General features: G+C 34.3%; 1 long non-coding RNA gene across 1 annotated transcript in view; it reads right to left on the bottom strand.

The window, feature by feature from the left end:
• Nucleotides 1-9,590, bottom strand: part of LOC130230021 (uncharacterized) — a 91,620-nt gene extending 82,030 nt beyond the window's left edge. The window contains exon 1 of the long non-coding RNA XR_008837897.1: nt 9,403-9,590. This is a non-coding gene — a long non-coding RNA (uncharacterized LOC130230021). The remainder of the gene's footprint in view (nt 1-9,402) is intronic.
• Nucleotides 9,591-9,890: the final 300 nt, after the last annotated feature.

Genomic DNA, 9,890 nt, shown 5'->3' on the forward strand with positions numbered 1-9,890 from the left:
CGTGACTGAGTGAATGAAATATGCGGTTATCATGAAGGCAACCTGGGCTGCTGAAATATAATTGGCTAAAGTGGCAGTGGGCGGGTTAAAAGAACCAAAACAAAGACAGCCGTTCCGGCACGTAACGCACATTTTCAAAGCTGAATATCTGACTTCAGCATTATTTTTCAGATAAACAAGAACGTTCACTTAGCATGTTTCTTAAATATCTGCAAACATATTATGGTATTTTTATGCTTTAGAGGAGTCAAAAACTTACATCCAGCACCTTTAAGGTGAAACAGGTTTATTAAAATTACAAATGTTGTACTTTTTTGTGCCCAAATGCTTCGATCCCTCTTAAAATGCATTAAAACATGCAAATGATGACCTTTCACTCTGGGGTGCGTTTCCATCGTTAGCCAACTAAGGCTGCAAGTTGCGTCGTTACAAACATAGTTCGTTGATTTGCCATTTCCCAAATCCATTGTTCCAACTAACATTCGCAAACTGCGTCGCAAACTTGTATGCTTGCAAATACACCTCTGGAGCTGTAGTTAAGTATAGGTGATCTATTATTTAAAAGAGGAATTTACATTACGTCTCCAAAGCTTGTTGAAACAAAATACATAGCATACGTTAATGCTTTTAAATTATGACATGGGCCTGTTGGTTAGAACATTTCTGCAGTGGTTTGCATGAATCAAATTGAAAATAGACTTTTCAAAAAAAAATTATATAATAAAATAAACAATATCCTACTTAATAATACTTAATAATAATAATAATAATAATAATAATAATAATAATAATAATAATAATAATCATTATCATTAATATTATTAAAGTTTTCATTTTCTAAAAAATATTAAATATTAAATTTCATTTCTTAATAAATAGCCTCAATATTTATTTATTTATATGATTTATATATGATATTAGAATATGTGTTAGCTTTTGTAAGAGATTTTATGCCTTAAAATAGAATATGTAATGCTCTCAATAATATTTGTAAAGGAAACACAGGCCCTATATGTGCAGTTTACATATATTTCAATTAATATAGAAAACGAGTGAATGTTTTTACCAAAACTAATAACTACCCCGTTTAGAGCATCATTATGGGCGTTTTACGTTATAACTAACGTGGTTCAAGCGATGAATCTGCAACAGAGTAACTACTGGTTTTGGGAAATTATCGTCACTAAATCATTTTTTTCCCAAACGATGCATCGTACTATGATAGTTCAGCCGCAAGTTACGTCTTTGTTTGGGAAACGTACCAATGATTTGGTTCAACTTTGGAGTGACTCCACAAATCTCATGTATTCTCAACTGTGGTGCTGATCAACTATAATCCAAAGCAACATTGCATATCCTGCGATGTGACTATTGCGGACGCACACTGCAACCCTAGTTTGGTGCATGTTTCTTTAGGTCACATTAAAGTTATGCATGTTTGCTGTAGGACCTCAAAATTGTGTGGAAAGTATCGACATACTCTGTAGATTGTTCTCCTATGGGTGGATTTAGAATGCAGTAAAAATGTGTGTGTGTCTCAAGACTCAAGAGATGGAGAGAAGTAAAAAAAAAGAGGGATATGAGGAAGACAGACAGGATGGGAGGAAGACAGAGACGTTGGGAGAGATGGGAGTCTGAAAGCATGGCTTCATTCCTTTGGGGACGCCCAGATGCTGGTGCACATTTCCCCATGTGACCGAAGCAACGGGAAAAAAAACTAGCAATTGTCATTGTCACACTGGTTTGCACAGGAGCGACTGATTTGATATTCGCACTAAACAAGCAGGTAAAAAAAAACAAATACTCAGCGAAGGAAGGATCTTAAATGACTCTTGGGGGAATATAGGAAACTCTTCATTTGCAACTTTTTCGCATGTCATTATTTGTTTGGGAAATTTGTGAATTTTTAAAAATAATAAAACGCATTCGCATAAAAAAGATGTGGTTTTAATCAGAAGTCTGTATTAAATGTGACATTTCTCATAAAGTGTGCATTTATGACTCTAAACAACCATATTAAAATATATGGTAACACTTTACGATATTAATATGAGCAAACACATATATTACAGTATATTAGTTAACGTTATAGTTAATTGTTAGTTCTTGTTAACTCACAGCGTCAACTCATTTTAACAAGCTCAACTTTGAATTTTAATAATGTAAATGTTGGATTATGATTGATACATGCTGTATTGGTTTACATTTACTTTTAGTCATTTAGCAGACGCTTTTGTCTAAAGCGACTTACAATTGAGGAGGCATTCAGTGATTCTAGAAGAAGAGGCAATACACACAAGAAGTGTAAATTATACAAAGGAACTGTTAGTGTTCAGAGAATTTAGTGCTAGAATAAGGAGTTTTTTTAGGTAGAGTGTCTGGTGCATTGTGAGAAGAGTGTTTCTACAGGTGGTTTGTGTAGCCCACTCATCTGTGTGATAAATGCACATTTTTTGTTATATTTTATGTGACTTATTTAGCTATAATTTGCATTATGCAGTGTTTTGTTTTTGCTTAATTTCTTTGAAAATTAGGAAAGACCAAAAATGCTTGAGGGTTGTAGCATTTCCAAAAATCTAGGAATGTTGCTTTGTATGTTAACCAGTGGTGGAAAGAGTACTGAAAAATCATACTCAAGTAAAAGTACCATTACTTGCCTAAAAATGTAGTGCAAGTAGAGTAAAAGTATCTGTTGTAAATATTACTCAAAGTATGAGTAAAAAGTAGCCCTTTCAAAAGTTCTCAGAGTAATGAGTATTACACTGTAAAAAGCTGATGCATTTACATGTAATTTGTGGATGTGTGTAAACGTAATATTCTGTAGTGCATTTAGTTATTGCCCAGCAGGCACAGAACATCATAATGCGCTAATATTAGGTTAGATTTAGGTCATGACATCAGGTGACAAAAATTCAATATCTAGCCAGTGTCTAAGGACAGTGTTATTTTGACATCCAATAACATCATCAAATGATGTTGATATTTGGTTGATTTTAGGTTGTGTTAGAAAGTGACCAAAATCCAACTTTGAGCCAACATTTTAAACCAACGTCATATTGACGACAAATAATGATATTTATTCATCAGGTATGGCAACCAAAATCTAACGTCTGATAGACGTCATAGTGGAAATGTTCACACTTCGCCAAGCTGTAACATCATTAGACGTTGATATTTGGTTGATTTTAGGTTGGACATTGACGTTGACCTGATGTTGGGTTCTGATGTCAACCCGATTTTCATTTCCAAACAAAATGTAATGTCCCCATGACGTTGGAGTACAATGTCAATCTGACGTCATGTTAACGTCCTGTGCCTGCTGGATGTTTAAGGCCATTTCGGTCATCATACAATAAACATCCGTCATCTTCTCATCAGTGACATGCATCTAAACAGTCTCTGGGTCAATGCGTGTAAAGATTTTGGACATCTTCTTGGACACTTTTAATGCTTCCAAACAGTCTACTGTGATCGCCCATGTCTTGAGTAGTTCATTATGATGCATATTACCTTCTATATGCGATTTGATTGGACAGGAATGACAGGACTGATTTTTCTAATCCCCATAGACAATAAAAAACAAATTAGTACTAGTGACTACAGGTTGAAGGAAAGTAGTGGAGTAAAAGTACTGATACAGCACTAAAAATGTCCTCAAGGGAAAGTAAAAGTACACATTTTAAAAATTTGTAAATTACAATTCCTAAGAAAAACTACTCAATTTCAGTTATTTGTTACTTTACACCACTGATGTTAACTTTGAACGAATATGTATATATATATATATATATATATATATATATTTTTAAAATATATATATATATAAAATATATAAAATATATATATATATAAAAAAAAAAATATATATATATATATATATATATATATATATATATATATATATATATATATTACTGTAGATTATGACTCTCAATAATAACTAAGTCTATATACTCATGTGTTTTTTTATCTGTGGCCTTAAATAATGCATTCTAATCAATAGACAGATTTGTTGATGCTACAAACACACTCTTTTTGGACTTAAGTCTTCAAAGAAACGCAGATGAGGCAAAACTTCCTGCACAAACACATGGAAAGGGTTTCCACAACAATGCATAGAAATAATTCATTATCTACAGTTAGCATTCGGTGTTAAGAAACAACTTCCAGGCGTACTGAATTACACCAGTAAAACATCCTGTATCTCATTACATTTAATTCAAAGTTAACATACAAAGGAACGTTCCTAGATTTTTGAGATGCTACAAGCATTTTCCAGGTCTTTAAAGAAATGCACATGAAGCAAATCACCTCCCCCCCCACACACACAATACATTTGCATAACATACACTATGTATAGAGTGCATAATACAAATGACAAAAAACTAAGCTTTCTCCTTAATCCATATAGTAATATTTTACACCATTAGTGATTTTTGATCACATATAAAAAAATCATATCAAAATAAGTCAAAACACACATGCTTTATGATATTTTGGCCTCTTACAGTCTGTGGCCTTAAATGTTACACTTCAGTCTAATCAATTAAGAGATTTGGCATGACATTTTAATCAAAAAGTTAACATACAAATGAAAATTCATCGTTTTTTCAAAATGCTACAAAATCCAACCATTTTTGGTCTTTCTTAGTCTTTGCAGAAATGCAGATGAAGCGAAACCTCTTGTTCACACACGGGCAAGTTTTCCACCACACTGCATAATGCAAATGTCAAATTAAAAGTAAAAGCTATCTCATAAATCCATTTGGTAAAAATATTTACACACACCGTTCAAATTACAACTCACAAAAAGCCAAAGCACTCATGCTTTATAATATTCAGCCCTCTTGCAGGACGTGGCCTTAAATGTTACACTTTAATCTAATGAAGTGAATCTTGAATCCAATCAGGAGATTTGTCAACAAATGAAATGAAAATGTCCATAATTTCGAAATGCTACAAGCTTCCAGTACACAAACACATGGAAAAGTTTTCCTCAACAGTGCAGAACAGTAATTGTAAACAGTTAGCATTAAATATTAACAGAAAACTCACAGGACTTCTGAACTACACTCTTTCAAGTCAACATGCAACCAAAAATTCCTCAATATTTTCAGATGCTACAAACTCACAGTTTGAGAAACTCATAATCTTTAGAGAAATGCAGATGAAGTAAAACCTTCAACACAAACACACTGAAAGGTTTAATGGCGTATGGAACAGTTATATTTGTCCACAGTTTAAGTCAATATCAAACCAAATAGTCCTCGCTATGAACTAATTTTTGTGAAGTTTCACAAAAAATTCGAGAGAAGCATATGATATCATTGATCGTGGCTGGTCTCTTATCTGTAATCATTAGTAAGCCAACCGGATCATTCCAAACACACTATAAATAACCCGACTAGCATTACTCCCTCATTTTCATTTTTTGAAGAATTCCCCCACATCTCCCCCTTTTCTCCTTTACCAGGGGGAGCTCTCGAGAACTACCTGATCTTCACCACCTTACATGCGTGAGCTCTAGACTCAAGTATCTCCAAGCCCAGGGTTCTCTTCTGGGGCAGCATGCCAAACCTGCTATTATAATCAAGCAATATCCAGGTGTGAACTCTTGAATGAAAACTCATAGTCTTCAAAGAAATGTAGATGAGGCAAAACCTCCAATACAAACACATGAATGCAAAACTTTCTATAACAGTGTAAAAGAGTAACAATTAGCCACAGATTAAACCCACAATGAATCAAAAAGTCCTTGATTTTTCGAGATGCAACAAAGTCATAGTTTGACAAACTTATAGTCTTCAAAGAAATGCAGATGAAGCAAAACCTCATATACAAACACATGGATGGAAAAGTTTCCATAACAGTGTATAAGAGTAACAATTATCCACAATCTAAGCCAACATCGAACCAAATAATTCCTTGATTTTTTGGAGATCCTACAAACTCACAGTTTGTCAAACTCATGGTCTTCAAAGGAATGCAGATGAAGCAAAACCTCCAGTGCAAACACATGGAAAAGTTTCCATAATGATATATAAAACCATAATAATCAATCACAGTCTAAGTCAACATTGAATCAAATAATCATCAATTTTTTCGAGATGCTGCAAACTCATAGTCTGACAAACTCATAGTCTTCCAAAAAATGTAAGTGACTCAAAACCTCCATTACAAAGACATGGATGGAAAAGTTTCAGTGTATTACAGTTATAATTATCCACAGTTTAAGCCAACATCGAACCAAAACATTCCTACATTTTTGGAGAAACTCATAGCCTTCAAAGAATGTAGATAAAGCATCTTATTTAGAGTCAACATACAACTGAAAACTTCCATAATTTTGAGATGCTACAAACTCCACCTCTCAAGCTTCCAGTATTCAAACACATGGAAAGGTTATCCACAACAGTGCAGTAATTAACAGTTAGCATTCAATATTAACAGGAAACTCACAGGACATCTGAACTACACCATTTTAAATCAACACAGAAACAAAAAAATCCTAGATTTTAACAAATGCTACTACCCTTACCTCTTTTAGAAACTCATAGTCTTGAAAGAAATGTGCATTAAGCACTTCATTTAAAGTCAACATACAAGTAAACATTCGAGATGCTACAAGCTATTCATATGCAAACACATGGAAAAGTTTTCCATAACAGTGCAGAAGAGTTATTAGTAACAATTAGCATTAAACATTAAGAGAAAACCTCCAATACAAACACATGGATGGAAAAGTTTCCATAACAGTGTATAAGAGTAACAGTTATTCACAGTCTAAGCCAACATCGAACCAAATAATTCCTTGATTTTTTTGGAGATGCTACAAACTCATCAAATTGTCCACAATTTAAGTCAACATTGAAACAAAACTAGTTTGAGAAACTCGTAGTCTTCGAAGAAATGCAGATGAAGCAAAACCTCCCATACAAACACATTAAAAGGTGTACAACAGATGATGATGGAAAATTTTCCATAACAGTGTATAAGAGTCACAGTTTAAGCCACAGAATCCACAGTTTAAGCCAACATCGAAACAAAACTAGTTTGAGATTTGAGATTGATATAAAGAAATGCAGATGAAGGAAAACCTCCAATACAAACACATTAAATGGTGTATAACAGTAATAATTTACTACAGTTTTGGTCAACATAGAACCAAAAATTTCTAGATTTTTTGAGATGCTACAAACTCAAAGTCTTCAAAGAAATGCAGATGAAGCAAAACCTCCAACACAAACACATAGATGGAAAAGTTTCCATAACAGTGTATAAGAGTAACAGTTATTCACAGTCTGAGCCAACATCGAACCAAATAATTCCTTGATTTTTTGGAGATGCTACAAACTCATGGTCTTCAAAGAAATGCAGATGACGCAAAACCTCCAGTGCAAACACATGGAAAGGTTTCCATAATGATGTATACAACCGTAATAATCAACCACAGTCTGAGCCACATCGATCCAAATAATCATCAATTTTTTAGCATTAAACATTAAGAGAAAACCTCCAATACAAACACATGGATGGAAAAGTTTCCATAACAGTGTATAAGAGTCACAGTTTAAGCCACAGAATCCACAGTTTAAGCCAACATCGAAACAAAACTAGATTTGAGTTTGATATAAAGAAATGCAGATGAAGGAAAACCTCCAATACAAACACATGGATGGAAAAGTTTCCATAACAGTGTATAAGAGTCACAGTTTAAGCCACCGAATCTACAGTTTAAGCCAACATCGAACCAAAACTAGTTTGAGATTTGAGTTTGATATATTTCAAAGAAATGCAGATGAAGGAAAACCTCCAATACAAACACATGGATGGAAAAGTTTCCATAGAAGTGTATAAGAGTAATAATTGTCCACAATTTAATTCACAGTTTAAGTCAACATTAAAACAAAACTAGTTTGAGAAACTCGTAGTCTTCGAAGAAATGCAGATGAAGCAAAATCTCCCATACAAACACGTTAAATGGTGTATAACAGTAATAATTCTCTACAGTTTTGGTCAACATCGAACCAAAAATTTCTAGAGTTTTTGAGATGCTACAAACTCAAAGTCTTCAAAGAAATGCAGATGAACAAAACCTCCAACACAAACACATGGATGGAAAAGTTTCCATAAAAGTGTATAAGAGTAATAATTGTCCACAATTTAAGTCAACATTGAAACAAAACTAGTTTGAGAAACTCGTAGTATTCGAAGAAATGCAGATGAAGCAAAACCTCCCATACAAACACATTAAAAGGTGTACAACAGATGATGATGGAAAATTTTCCATAACAGTGTATAAGAGTCACAGTTTTAGCCACAGAATCCACAGTTTAAGCCAACATCGAAACAAAACTAGTTTGAGATTTGAGTTTGATATATTTCAAAGAAATGCAGATGAAGCAAAACCTCCCATACAAACACATTAAATGGTGTACAACAGTAATAATTATCTACAGTTTTGGTCAACATCGAACCAAAAAATTTCTAGATTTTTTGAGATGCTACAAACTCATAGCTTGACAAACCCAAAGTCTTCAAATAAATGCAGATGAAGCAAAACCTCCAACACAAACACATGGATGGAAAAGTTTCCATAACAGTGTATAAGAGTAACAGTTATTCACAGTCTAAGCCAACATCGAACCAAATAATTCCTTGATTTTATGGAGATGCTACAAACTCATGGTCTTCAAAGAAATGCAGATGAAGCAAAACCTCCAGTGCAAACACATGGAAAGGTTTCCATAATGATGTATAAAACCGTAATAATCAACCACAGTCTGAGCCAACATCGAACCAATTAATCATCGATTTTTTAGCATTAAACATTAAGAGAAAACCTCCAATACAAACACATGGATGGAAAAGTTTCCATAACAGTGTATAAGAGTCACAGTTTAAGCCACAGAATCCACAGTTTAAGCCAACATCGAAACAAAACTAGTTTGAGATTTGAGTTTGATATAAAGAAATGCAGATGAAGGAAAACCTCCAATACAAACACATGGATGGAAAAGTTTCCATAACAGTGTATAAGAGTAATAATTGTCCACAATTTAAGTCAACATTGAAACAAAACTAGTTTGAGAAACTCGTAGTCTTCGAAGAAATGCAGATGAAGCAAAACCTCCCATACAAACGCAATAAATTGTGTACAACAGTAATAATTATCTACAGTTTTGGTCTACATAGAACCAAAAATTTCTAGATTTTTTGAGATGCTACAAACTCAAAGTCTTCAAATAAATGCAGATGAAGCAAAACCTCCAACACAAACACATGGATGGAAAAGTTTCCATAACAGTGTATATAACAGTAATAACTATCTACAGTTAACATTCGATATTAACAAGACTCCAAACTAGCGTCCGCTCTCCAGTAAATCAGTGCGTCTCTTACCTCCAGTGAGGATCTGCAGTTAGTAGGGAAGGTCAGGACCTCTCTGCGGGCGAACAGGCGAATGCACGCGGGTCTCATTTTGCTCCAGCGGGACGCCAACGAATAAATCAGGGACGAGAAGGGGAAAAGCAGAGCTCCAAACAGGAGGAGAGAGGACTGTTTGAGCCGGGCCGGCCGGACGGCTGCTTTTGCCTCTCCCTGAATGAAAGCAATCCCTGAGACTGAATGGGTAATGAGATCCCGGCTCCTGAGATTTTAGCTTTCTTAATCATGTTCATAATTAATTCAAGAACATTGATAATTTCATTACATTCTTTTTGTCTTATCAATAAATGATGTGCCTGCACTTTTGGTCTTGTGTACGGAGAGAGAGGGAGAGAGAGAGAGAGAAAGCGGAGAGTAATACAGTACTACAGGCAAGAGGAGATGAATACGATACAAACAGCAAAGTGGTAATTATAATCTTTGACCAGGCCACCGGCAGCACA

Source organism: Danio aesculapii, chromosome 6, assembly GCF_903798145.1.
Source record: "Danio aesculapii chromosome 6, fDanAes4.1, whole genome shotgun sequence".
Taxonomy (NCBI): Eukaryota; Metazoa; Chordata; class Actinopteri; order Cypriniformes; family Danionidae; genus Danio; species Danio aesculapii.